This window comes from Colias philodice, chromosome 28, assembly GCF_061535455.1.
Source record: "Colias philodice isolate Cphi_HAF_F1 chromosome 28, ilColPhil1 Martin Lab GWU primary, whole genome shotgun sequence".
Classification (NCBI taxonomy): Eukaryota; Metazoa; Arthropoda; class Insecta; order Lepidoptera; family Pieridae; genus Colias; species Colias philodice.
Window position 1 is genome coordinate 1,473,731 of NC_143113.1, and position 13,988 is coordinate 1,487,718.

The 13,988-nt window shown below is 32.7% G+C and overlaps 1 protein-coding gene across 4 annotated transcripts in view; it reads right to left on the reverse strand.

Annotated features, from left to right (window-relative positions):
* foi (solute carrier family 39 fear-of-intimacy) overlaps nt 1-13,594 on the reverse strand; it is a 53,461-nt gene extending 39,867 nt beyond the window's left edge. For 3 of the 4 annotated variants that reach the window (XR_016317869.1, XM_089712185.1, XM_089712182.1), the window contains exon 1: nt 13,391-13,594. The gene's annotated coding sequence lies outside the window, so the exon portion shown is untranslated. Of the gene's footprint in view, nt 1-6,849; nt 6,928-13,390 lie in introns of those variants that run through there. The other variant, XM_089712184.1, reaches the window with a different exon arrangement.
* Nucleotides 13,595-13,988: the final 394 nt, after the last annotated feature.

Here is a 13,988-nt window from a genome sequence, read left to right on the forward strand (position 1 = left end):
GATAGTAATAATTTATTTCTTGCCAATTTTTTATGTTACAGAAATTCGACAAACATCTCATATATAAAATAGGACGGTCAGTTTTCTTGATAATATGAATAAACAATAAAAAAAGAATACCGAAATAGATCTTCTCTTTTTAGAACAATATGAACTAATCAATCTCAAAAAGGAGATACAACATCCAGGTCGCACATTACTCTAGAATTCTAGATAATGAAACCATACCATATTTTGCTCATTTCGCATTTCTAAGATATGATGAAATTAACGTAGATGGATATGTTATGGCTCAACCACACAAAAACCGTTAAAATGTTAATAAATATTGAGAGTTGTTTTCATTATTAATATGTATAACAGAGCTGTAATCCGTGGAAATATTCGTGTGACTTTAATAGCTCTATTCTTCGAAGATACCTACTTGCTAACAAACTTTGAATTCTTTCTCGTAAAATAGCAAAACTGAATTGGATAAAAATCGCCATAAATCCTAGCTCTAGAATAATACATAGATTTTTCCTTTCCTTATATCCGAAGGCTATTTTTCGCTTAAATAATATACAGTTTATATATAAGTTTCAGCTAATAGTCCGGGATACATCGCCCATTTTTGCAAGTGATTACTATCAAGCTAATTTTTCGTGAGTAGCTTTATTTTGATGAGATGCCCAATAATTTCATCTACGAAACTCTCGATTGTGGTAGCTTACAGAGGTAACAAGGATAAAAATTTTTGATTTGACGGTTCTCAAATATTTATTACGCAATTTGTAGGACAATATGTCTGTTGAATTATATAAGTATTAAATAAGTGAAAATAAAAAAATCAGCTGGTTAGTAATCATTTATGATGACTTCGTTATCGATACACATTGGAAAGGGGGACTCTTTGATCAAACCATAGATTTTGTAGGACAAATATTTTTTCGAATAATTTAGATAATTATCTTGAGATTGAACAAAAAAAAACATTCAGTTAGTAATTAATATTTGAGAACCATCAAATCAAAATATTTTATCCTTGTTACCTCTGTAAGCTACCACAATCGAGAGTTTCGTACATGAAATTATTGGGCATCTCATCAAAATAAAGCTACTCACGAAAAATTAGCTTGATAGTAATCACTTGCAAAAATGGGCGATGTATCCCGGACTATAATGAATTCTTAATGTCTTGACTTCTTAAATAATTAGGTATATTTTATACTTTTTAACCAAAGCTTTATAAGACTTAACACTTACAGTGAGCACGTGTGAAAAATCATGTTTTAAATCCGTAAAATGGTCTAATATTAGATCTATAATTGTCGCATCAATTTAAATAAGAATAGTGGCATCTACCATCGTCTACATATAATAAATTATAATATTTTATCGAGGCACGTGTTTGTAGATTTTGAATGAACAGGTTTATGTTTATAAATTAAATGCAGATAAAATTATCTTACTAATATGTATTATAAATGCGAAAGTTTGTGAGGATGTGTGTGTGTGTGTGTTTGTTACTCTTTCACGCAAATACCACTGAACCGATTACAATGAAATTTAGCATACATATAGATTATAGAGGGTAACTTGGATTAACACATAGGATAGGTTTTATCCCGGAAATCCCACGGGAACAAGAACTATGCGGGTTTTTCTTTGAAAACGCAGCGAAGCGGCGGGCGTAAAGCTAGTATGTATATAAATTAGTGACCAAATGGCTTCACTAAACGTTTTTCCAAATTGTAGAAATACATTTTTCTATATGTAATTAAAATAAATTATCTTTGAATATATTTCCATTTTCGCATACAAAATGATTACGAAAACTAATTAAAAATTGGTATCTCATTTTATTTGAGGATAATATGCATCATTTTTCATTGCATTTTGCTTTCCATTTCAGATATGTATGTATGTCTTGGTCACGAATATATTTCCTTATTACTTTCTAAATTTAGATATAAAAAAGGTCAATCTTAAAATATCCCATAGTGGAGTATGTGTTACTGACCCAAAACCTAATATGAAAAATATTATATTAATGAAGATATCAGACTTCACTAGAAATCAAACAGAATACAGCTTGAATAATAGGTATTATAACTCTTACACTGTTATTTGTAAGGTTAATCTTTGCAAATGTAATTCAATAGCTATTAGTATGCATCGTACACAATAACGTGATTCATTTACCTAAAATCTAAATTAATTGTTATTTAACCTTTTTATAACCGATTAAAATCCACATTAGCATATTCAAAAACAGTTGTTACATACAATTACTCTAACCTCTGTGAGGCAATATACTTTTTACCTAAAAATACAGTTGTTTCATTTTCATACAATTACCCTACCTCTGTGAGGCAAGATACTTTCTACCAAATGGCACATCTATGTCGAATATTTTATCATCAGAAACTAAACGTAACGCGAACCGGAGTTCGAGTGTAACGATATTATACGGTATGTTTACAGGAGATAAGAAATCGCATAGCAACCTGTTGCCTTATGATATACTAGCTGTGCCACGCGGTTTCATCTGCGTTGAGAATATTTTAACATGCTTTTATTAGATTCACCTACAATGTTTTGTTTTTGTCAGTATTACAATATAGGCATTACAATAAGAGGGTCTAATTTCGACCTAGTAGCATATAAATTAATGTTACCGTGAAATTATGAATGTCGTATTATTTTAATCTATCTAGCCTAGTGCTTAACCCGTGACGCGTCCTATGAACAGGCGGTTGCTCATAACTAAAACTGTACTGTAGCGTCCTGCGTAACAACGACTGTTCATAACGCGGCCAATGACTTTGAAGGTCACCTGTAGCTGCTTACAAGTGAATGTTTCCAGTATAAAAAATATTTGTCTATGCCTTATACATTTTTAATTCGAATCGGTACGACTCCGACGCTGGCAATAAAGACTAAAACCACAAAATAAAAAAAAAAAGTGAATCATTGATTGAGTTGCGTCATCGGCCATAGTTTGTGACATTTGTCTTGTTCAACGAATATTTGGATTGTGAATTATGCCGAGAGGAATAATTAGATGAGTGATAATTGAGACGTATATTACTGGAAATTTTACGTAGAATACGTTTATGATATTGGTTTTAGGGATATTTGAAGAATACTCAGTGAAAAAGTGTCTCAACTTTTCAGTGCGGAAGACGCAAAATGGCGCTTTTTTTCTTGTTTGTGAATAATGGAGATTTGTTATTATTCATAGTGAAATACGTTGTGTTAAATGTGTGAAAATATAAGTGAATGTATTTGGCAATCGTGTAGTGATATGAAAACGTGAATATGATCATTTGATGACTCAGCATTATCATGTAAGTGTTAGTATGTAAGCAATTAAAATTAAAACAAAAGAAAATCAATTTTTTATAATTTTATAGAAAAAATATATCGTCATGATTACATTTTTATGCTATAACTAGTTTCTTCCTCTTTCCAAAAATATATCATACATGGCATATAATTATAGAACAATAGGGTAAATAAAATTTTCAAACTCGGTAGTCATAAAAAAGCTAGATTTCGTGAACTCCCTTGACACTATCGGGATCGGTGCCGGCTGTGCGCCGGACGCGTCACGGGTTAAGCTATAATTTCCTAAAATTTGTAAATTTCATTCAAATCGGCTCCGCTGTTTTGTCTGATAGAATAACAAACATCTATACTCAAAAACTGTATTGTTTATATAATACTATCGGTCCGCCCCGGCTTCGCCCGTGGTACATATTTCGCAATAAAAGTTAGCCTATGTTCTTTCTCAGGGTCTAAAGATTATCTGTGCCAAATTTCATCAAAATCGGTCCAGTAGTTTATGCGTGAAAACCATACATACATACATACATACCTTTCCTCTTTATAATATATAATAGTATAGACTAGTAAACTAGTTGATAGTATCGAGTCCAGAGAACACAGGTCTCTCTCTAGCATCTTTTTGAAATAATTACTTGTTCATTCATTGCATAAGTTTTCTTGTTATAATATCATTAGGTAAACGGGTTATTTATCACTTGTTTATTTAATAATTTTAATAACTTTATTAAGTCCTTCCGCACAAATTGAGTTTGGTATTTCGTAACAACTATCACACGAGTTTTTAAAAAAGGTAATCAAGTCGAGCAAAGTTTTGAAAATAAATAACAAGCATACATAGGCCAGTGGAAATTAACATTAAATTCGCAAAGCACGATGTAGATTTGAATTTTTGGTATGTTGTTTGGATCAGTTAGGGTGATGTAAATCCCAATTTGCAACTTCGAAAAAGTTGTGCTCGCTGCGCACCACGTGATAAACTGCGAAAATTTTGGACTTTTTTCACTTTTTGCTCTAAAAGTCATAAACTATGCGTTTCCGACAAGTATGATTCAGTACATAAATTAAGGTTATTAAATTTGCAACAATTTAAGCCTAACCGCAGCTCTCTAAACCTTATAACGACTAAACTGTGGCCATTCGAAGATGGTTCATTTTTCCGGAAATATTGAAATTTTTAGTTTTGCTCCCGTTTGAAGCAAAATATTGGCAAAAACCGCTCGTTCTATGAGAAGTTCGTATAATAAAGTTGTAGTGCATTTAATTTTCTTTCATAAGAGCATAGAACAAAGTCTGTGAGACAAATATTTCACACACAATATCTGAAAAACAAAAAGAAGGTAGAAATAGATTTTTAAAGAATTGAAACTGAGAGCATATAAAATCATAAAAAGAATAATACTTTTTCATTTGCAGGATAGGTAATTAACAAAATTACAAAATTTGGGAAAGTAGGAAAAAAGATTATACGCAAATAATAAACTGCGAAAATTTTGGACTTTTTTCACTTTTTGCTCTAAAAGTCATAAACTATGCGTTTCCGACAAGTATCATTCAGTACATAAATTAAGGTTATTAAATTTGCCTAATTAAAGCTCTCTAAATCTTATAGCGACTAAACTGTGGCCATTCGAAGATGGTTCATTTTTCCCGAAATATTGAAATTTTTAGTTTTGCTCCCGTTTGAAGCAAAATATTGGCAAAAACCGCTCGTTCTATGAGAAGGTCGTATAATAAAGTTGTAGTGCATTTGATTTTCTTTTATTAGAGCATAGAACAAAGTCTGTGAGACAAATAGTTCACTCACAATATCTGAAAAACAAAAAGAAGGTAGAAATAGATTTTTAAAGAATTGAAACTGAGGGCATATAAAATCATAAAAAGGATAATACTTTTTCATTTGCAGTATAGGTAATTAACAAAATTACAAAGCTAATTAAATTTGCAACAATTTAGCCAAACCGCAGCTCTCTAAACCTTATAACAACTAAGCTGTGGCCTTTCAAAGATAGTCAGTTTTTCCCGAAAATTTCAAATTTTTAGTTTTGCTCCCGTTTGAACCAAAATATTGGCAAAAACCGCTCGTTCTATGAGAAAGTCGTATAATAAAGTTGTAGTGCATTTAATTTTCTTTCATTAGAGCATAGAACAAAGTCTGTGAGACAAATAGTTCACTCACAATATCTGAAAAACAAAAAGAAGGTAGAAATAGATTTTTAAAGAATTGAAACTGAGGGCATATAAAATCATAAAAAGGATAATACTTTTTCATTTGCAGGATAGGTAATTAACAAAATTAAATTTTCTACAACTTTATTTTATGACCTTCTCATAGAACGAGCGGTTTTGCCAATATTTTGATTCAAACGGGAGCAAAACTAAAAATTTGAAAATTTCGGAAAAACTGACTATCTTTGAAAGGCCACAGCTTAGTTGTTATAAGGTTTAGAGAGCTGCGGTTAGGCTTAAATTGTTGCAAATTTAATTATCTTTGTAATTTTGTTAATTACCTATCCTGCAAATGAAAAAGTATTATCCTTTTTATGATTTTATATGCCCTCAGTTTCAATTCTTTAAAAATCTATTTCTACCTTCTTTTTGTTTTTCAGATATTGTGAGTGAACTATTTGTCTCACAGACTTTGTTCTATGCTCTTATGAAAGAAAATTAAATGCACTACAACTTTATTATACGAACTTCTCATAGAACGAGCGGTTTTTGCCAATATTTTGCTTCAAACGGGAGCAAAACTAAAAATTTCAATATTTCCGGAAAAATGAACCATCTTCGAATGGCCACAGTTTAGTCGTTATAAGGTTTAGAGAGCTGCGGTTAGGCTTAAATTGTTGCAAATTTAATAACCTTAATTTATGTACTGAATCATACTTGTCGGAAACGCATAGTTTATGACTTTTAGAGCAAAAAGTGAAAAAAGTCCAAAATTTTCGCAGTTTATCACGTGGTGCGCAGCGAGCACAACTTTTTCGAAGTTGCAAATTGGGATTTACATCACCCTAACTGATCCAAACAACATACCAAAAATTCAAATCTACATCGTGCTTTGCGAATTTAGGGTTTTTTAGTGTCGATTTCTACTGGCCTATACAAACCGTTTTACAATATCAATTATCGAGATAAGTTATTTCATACTGCAAAAATTATTTTGTACGAATCTATACGGTACTTAATATTATAAAGCTGAAAAGTTTGTTTGTTTGAACACGCTAATCTCAGGAACTACTGGTCCGATTTGAAAAATTATTGTTAGATAGCCCATTTATCGACTACGCTATGCTATGTATGCAACAGGAGCTGAGCGCAAACCGCGCGGCACAGCTAGTTACATATACCAATACAAAAAATAGGTGCTATAATTTAAAAAACAATCGAAATTATAATTTTAAATCTTACAATCAAGAAATATCTTAACAACTTGTTTAAAAAAAAATACTCTTCACAAATAAATTATCATTGCTTTCTTTCCTCCCTTCGTCTTAATATTTACAAAACTTTACCTACCAGCACGAAAAAAATCCACAACGTAGCAACACTACAAAACTGTCAACACCGCACCAGGCACACTGCTTGACGTTTGACAACTGACGTCAAATCGTCCGCCCGCCATTACTTATAGCGAAAAGCGCGGGAAAAACGTACACGGAAGCAGGAAGGATACGCTTTTGCGGTTCCAAATTCGAATTACGCTCCATTAGACAAATTGTTAGCGCCCTTTTGTGTGTGCAATTTTTTTTTTAAATCGCAATTGACCTTTTTTGCAATTGCAAGAAAAGTCATTCATGATTGGTTAGTTCTTAATTATCTCGATTTTGGCATAGAAATCGACAATATAGAGTTAAAATGTAAAGATGTTCTTGTGATATTTTTTTTTAATTAGCGCCCTACGGAAGGGAGTTTTGATTCTTTTGAAATATAAATTCTATGGGCGAAGGCATCATGTACAGCTGCTGTTGGTAATGTTTCTGAGATATTATATTGTCCTTTATTTTTATGGTTGCCTGGAAGAGATCGCCTATTGTGGACTTACCATATTCATGCTTTCATGTTAAAATAGGTTTTTATAAATGGTACTGTACAATAAAGTGTCATAAATAAATAATTTATAAATATATTTACTAAAGCGCTTAACTTGAGTTTCATGAAAGAATAGGTTATATCAAAGACCATATTTTGTGAATTTTTATTTATTAATATTTTAACGAGATTAGTTTTAGATGTTTTACCTGCAATAAATAATAACAATACGAACAGACAATTTTTCTACCCTACAAATTATTCATTCGTTTCGTTTTTTTTAATTCTATAAAATACCCGCACATAAGAATTTTATTAACCTAGGTCATAAAATATAGTCTGGTATCCACTGTACATTTTATAGGCCTTAATAAGGTACTTACATAATAAGTAACAAACGTTAAGTAATTTAATGGATCCAATTCGATGGAATCAAGTGCAATTGATAGCTAGTTACTACATTGCGAATATTTCAATACCTACTTATTACGAATTTATTAACATTTGTATTTGTTCTCAATTATTTTTTATATAACTAATCATGTGTTTTACAATTTTTTTAAAGGTTTATCGTAAACTAGCTTTCCGCCCCCGGCTTCGCCCACGCAGTCAAAGAAAAACCCGCATAGTTCCTGTGGGATATCCGGGATAAAACCTATCCTATGTCCCGGGGTAAAAAGTAGCCTATGTCCTTTCTCGGGTATCAAAATATCTCCATACCAAATTTCATGCAAATTGGTTCAGTAGTTTAGGCGAGATTGAGTACCTAACAGACAGACAGACAGAGTTACTTTCGCATTTATAATATGTATTAGTATGGAAGTATGGATTGGTAAACTACTGCACCAATTTCCTTGTTTCCACCTATGGAAAGCATGGTTTTCTAAGAAAGTTTTGGAACAAAATTTATAATTATTAATTTGTAAAGTTTTAGACAACACAGGCGAAGCTGCGCGCGGAAAACTAGTAAATTATATAAAGCTGAACATTCGATGCACTTATCTATACCAGGAAATGCATTCTTTTTTGAAATAAATGATTATTTGAGTGTATGATAGCCTATTCATCATGGAAGGCTAAATAGACATATCATCACGATACGACCAATAGGAGCAGAGCATTAATATGACACAAATTAAGCGGGAAAACCGCTTTTCCTTTCCTCTAAACTCCCACGTCGCCGGCACAGCTAATATGAATTTGTTTGAGCACGCTTCAAGAACCTCTGCTTCAATAACGACTATAATTTTTGTTCTTATCTATTTCCTCAAGAAACCTTTCCGAATAACTGTCCAAATCTATACAAATAGCTGTCAATTTTATAGCTTCTTCACATATCTAGGAAAAGCAGCAATTTTGGAATATTACAATTTTTCGATGCTTATCTATAATCTATTTTCTTTCTGTAAGTCTTTAAAAAGTATACAATAAGGTATTACATTTTAGTAAAAAGGAGTAGATAGGTTATAGCGCCCCGGTTAGGCACATATAAATGTGTTAGTAATTAGCCATAATGGACTTCATATATGCCTCCTTCGTGCCATCTTTGACGTGACGTGTGTGTGCGTTAGCGGTGCCATGCTTGAAGATCGAATCGGTAACCTATCTACCTTTTCCTTATAAATTCCGTCATTGTTCCAGATCCCGTCAGACCGTCGTCCCCGTGACGCAACGCTCCAGCTGGCAAGCTGCCAAATGTTGTAATGCCAGAATTACGCGACGGTGGTATGCGAGGACTGAGGATTTTGATTTTGTGGAAATCTGATGACATAGTAAATAATCATCGGGAAAACAACGTATGGTACCTACTGACTGTCCTACTGCCTGAGTGTCAAATTATAATTATTATAGTAATTATAATTTGACGACGCGGTTGGCGCAGTGGTAAGTAACTGCCTACTGAGCCGACGGTCCCGGGTTCGATCCCCGGTCAGGGCAAATATTTGTGTGATGAACTCAATTATTTGTTCTTGGGTCTGGGTGTTTATCTATATATGTATTTATTAAATATTATATTTATCGTCGCCTAGTACCCACAACACAAGCCTTAGTTGAGCTTACTGTGGGACTAGGTCGATTTGTGTAATAATGTCCTATAATATTTATTTATTATTTATTTATTTATAATTTACTAGCTGTGCCCCGCGGTTTCACCCACATTGCTCCGCTCTTGTTGGTCCTAACGTGATGATATATTATAGCCTATAACCTTCCTCGATAAATGGGCTATCCAACACCGAAAGAACTTTTCAAATCTGGAGAAAGGTTTAAGTGCATATATTATTAATTAGGTTTTAGACAAAGCGGGCGAAGCCGCAGGCTGTTGAATGTTCGCAGATACAAATATTACCTATGTGTTCATTCAAACTTCTTGTTATTACAAGAACAACACGTAAACATGTTTATCTATCTGTCTATTCCTAGTAATCTCCTCTCATGTCTCCTACGTCATACGATTGCACATATTGTTGATGATATTAAAATAATCTTATAAGTATTATTTTATTCTTCCCAATATTAGAATTGAATGTTTCGCCCCTGTAACTACTGTATCGAAGGTAATCAAAGTCAAATTCAATACATTGCTTCTACCCTCAAAAAATTCCATCACCTTTATGATCGATCATCGATCGAACAACGCCATAACTATCTTTTACATCAAACCCTGTACTTAGTACCCTAAATCTGTAGTTTTAATGAAGTATATATAGTACTCTATTACCAAACCTATCAAAAATAATTACTCCCAAAAATTTCCAAACTACCCGCATTACTAAATTCTCCATTCAACATACATTGCCGCGTGGGTGTGTCGCTTTCGTAGCGTGTAGGTCAGTTGGCCGGCGATGTAATGTAAAACGTCATTCGTTTTATTAATACAGCTATATTTAAAACAGCCACGTAATATACTGTGTGGAGCTTATCTAAAAACTTTGCGAATGTCTAGATATTGAAACGTTCGAGTTTATGTAATGATTCAGAGGCTAAATGTAGATTTTATTTGAATATTAATAATGCGAAACGTGGACCGTTTGATTATCAAAACAAATTGATGGATGGTTGACATTTTTGAAGTGAAAACTTCTTTAGCGGCGTTGGGTATAAAATCTTAAACTCGCGTCAGAACACGTGGCCTAATCGAAAAAGCGTAAGACGGATTTTTTTTTTTAGCCCTTATATTCCATGCGTAAGACGGATAGTTACCATTCCAAAATATCAAACATGCTGAACGTTAATAATCAAGTTTTCACTTCTGCCGGCACTCCCGGAGTGCAACCCGTCTTTTTTTAAGCTAATTTATGGCAATACTACAGACAGAAGGCTTGTTTCCTAAATATAAATGCCTATACAATATACATATCTGTTGATTTTTGTATTAAAGTAGTCATGTAGCAAAACTAGTATCACAGTATAATGGAAAAAGCTCAACCAGTTCAACGCTTCCAAACATTTATACTACTTTTCCTATACCTAACTTCCTTTGGTACCTGAAGTCAAGTTCATTCCGTGACCATATCCTATTAGAAACATTAAGGATGTAACCTTTACCCCCAAATACAGCTCATGATTGTCATATCATATTCATACTACGTCAATCACCTCTCAATCGCTACCGGGAACCCATCCAAAACCTGACCGCTCGCACCGTTACTTAACCGTTGACGAAACTAGCATTGACACACTTCTTCCGTCGTCTACATGATATATATGGTAATTAGGTCTTGTTCACTGTACGGAGATCGAACCGGCGACCTCGCGGTCACGGCCCGTGCGATTATTATTATTCTATACAGTATCGTAGTGTGACAGGAAAGATGGCATATTGAATCGATTTGTGGACGATTTTATCTAAATGATGCTACATATTATGATAAACACTGAATCGCTGAATAGACTTTGATCAATTTTGATGTAGAGATAGATTAAATCGGCCAACGGAATACGGATTAAATGTAGAGATAGATGAAGCCTTGTTAAAGACCTGAAAAGACATTTTCGTCAATGCAATTTGTAAGAAGTTTAAATCATTATCATATTGTATCTTTGGCTTTTAAATTATATAATACATACTAGATTTCCGCCCGCATTTTCAAAGGAATACCCGCATCGTTCTCGTTCCCGTGGGATTTCCGGGATGAAACTTATCCTATGTATTAATCCAAGTTATCCTCTATATGTGTACTATATTTCATTGTAATCGGTTCAGTAGTATTTACGTGAAAGAGTAACAAACACACACACATCCTCACAAAATTTCCCATTTATAATATTAGTCGGATGCAATTAGCCGCACACTATCTAGAAATAGGTACCTTCCAAGAAGTTCATAAAAATATTTACTGAATAAACTTACTTTTATAAATAAATACAATTATTTAGAGAGTACACATACATTTAAACTTTTTTATCTTGAATCTTTCAAATGATAAACCCAATTAAATCTTCTTTGATCTTTTGAAACATTTTTGCACAGGATGAGTCAAAGTTTATTTGTGAATGCCACCGACGATTATGTCTATTCTTATTGCGATATTTATCTTTTTCTGTTTATGTGTTCCTTACTAATGAGCAAACATACATTTAAATTGTTCAATGTTATAAGATTTAGTATAATCATTTAGTTATTTAGATTGTATATTATATTTTTATTGTGACGTTTTAGACTTTAATGAACTGGGTGTATGTTTCAGGTAGACACTGGAATAAAATAAAATTAAATACATTTGACTCCATTTAAACTTATTGACCACTTATCTATAACTACCTGTGCTCCGCGGTTTCACCCGCATTACTCCAGTCCTGTTGGACTTAGCGTGATGATATATAGCCTATAGCCTTCCTCGATAAATGGGCTATCAAACACCGAAATAATTTTTCAAATTGGCCCTGTAGTTCCTGAGATTAGCGCATTCTAACAAACAAATAAACTCTTTAGCTTTATAATCTCTTATATATAAAATTCTCGTGTCACAATGTTAGTCTGCATACTCCTCTGAAACGGGTGGACCGATTCTCATGAAATTTTCTGTGCATATCGGGTAAGTCTGAGAATCGGCCAACATCTATTTTTCATATATACCACGGGCGAAGCCGGGGCGGACCGCTAGTATTAATATAGATATAAAAATAAATCACAAAATGTGTTGGTAAGCGCATAACTGAGGACTGCTGGAATGATGACGTTAATTGAAGTATGAGGATGGTTCTTATGGAGAGAAAACGTAAACATTTTATTTTAAAGAAAGTACCTAACCAAATGTTAGGATAAAACAGAATTTTACAATTGTTTGAAACAACACTAAGAGGAAAAATTGTTTATTTATTGTAATCTGTGGATTAATCTTCATAATTAGAGGAAAAATAATCTTTACTGTGTCACTTAATTTACTAAAGATAATTTTTGTTTTATTTACATTTAGACTAAATAAATGAAATGAAATGAAAGAAATAGGTACGAAAAACGAAATATTACGAAACGGTAAGTATTTATTACTTGTACATTTCTTTGCTATATTATTGTAATTAAAAATTAAATTTTCATTTGTTAAGTGTTAATAGGTTAATTGATAAATACAACAACTGCTAAATATTCGGAACGAATCGTTGGTTATCTTTTTTTAATTTATTTATTGTCTGTATCAACAAGTTGCACAAAAAATGTCCTCAGTTTTGTCAAAAGACGCGCCAAAATGTAAAGAAAAGAAATATGTATAAAAAACTCTAGCGAAACTAATTATTTCTACGATAAATAAAGCGTCTAATGCTTAACGGAGCGATAATATTCTGTAATAAGATGTCTTGCTATCACTACGTTTTTCATTTTTGTAAACTAGAAAATTTTCATACTGATCTCGAGTTTATAATAATACGTATAAAGTTTTCGTGGTTATTAACACGTGATACCCGAAATAAGCAGTCGTAAATATAGTAACGTTATTTAATTATACGACTCTGGAGAAAATGACCCGGTACCCAAATAAAGTCATCACTATGTGACATACCAAACTACTAATGGTTTAACACTGACCTGCTTTCGTAAACTGCGTCTCCGGCGGCAAAATGATATGTTTTCATTCAAATTTTTTTTATCACAAACACTACAATTGATAAGATATTCAGTTTATTTCACACAATACCTACTCACTAAACTTTTTTTGCGAACTCTTTTTTATGACATTCGCGAGACGGCGCTGCGTTGGTTGACCGATGGAGCGCATCCGACAACGACATAGCGACAGTTGCCACAGATAAAACAGAATAGAATCTTAAAATGTCATTATCAAAGCAGTATCATGCTGTGGTATCATGTAATTAAAATTAATGAGTTTTAATTATTATGATTTATAGGATATTATTTATAAGAATAGAACATTTATATAGTGTACCCGTTTTAATTCCTAAACAATACTACACTATTTATGACTTTTTCAGTGTTTATTTCTATGGAAAATAATATTCAAATGCAACATATTTTCTTTTTTTTAGTTTCGCTTGACCACAATCTCGCCTGATTGCAACTTTGCAAGTAATGCAAATATATGTTTTAGGAGGCTATAATTAATGTGTCATAAAATGGAACACATCTCCCTACTCTTCTCTTGCGTGAAAATTTGTAAAAAGAGAAG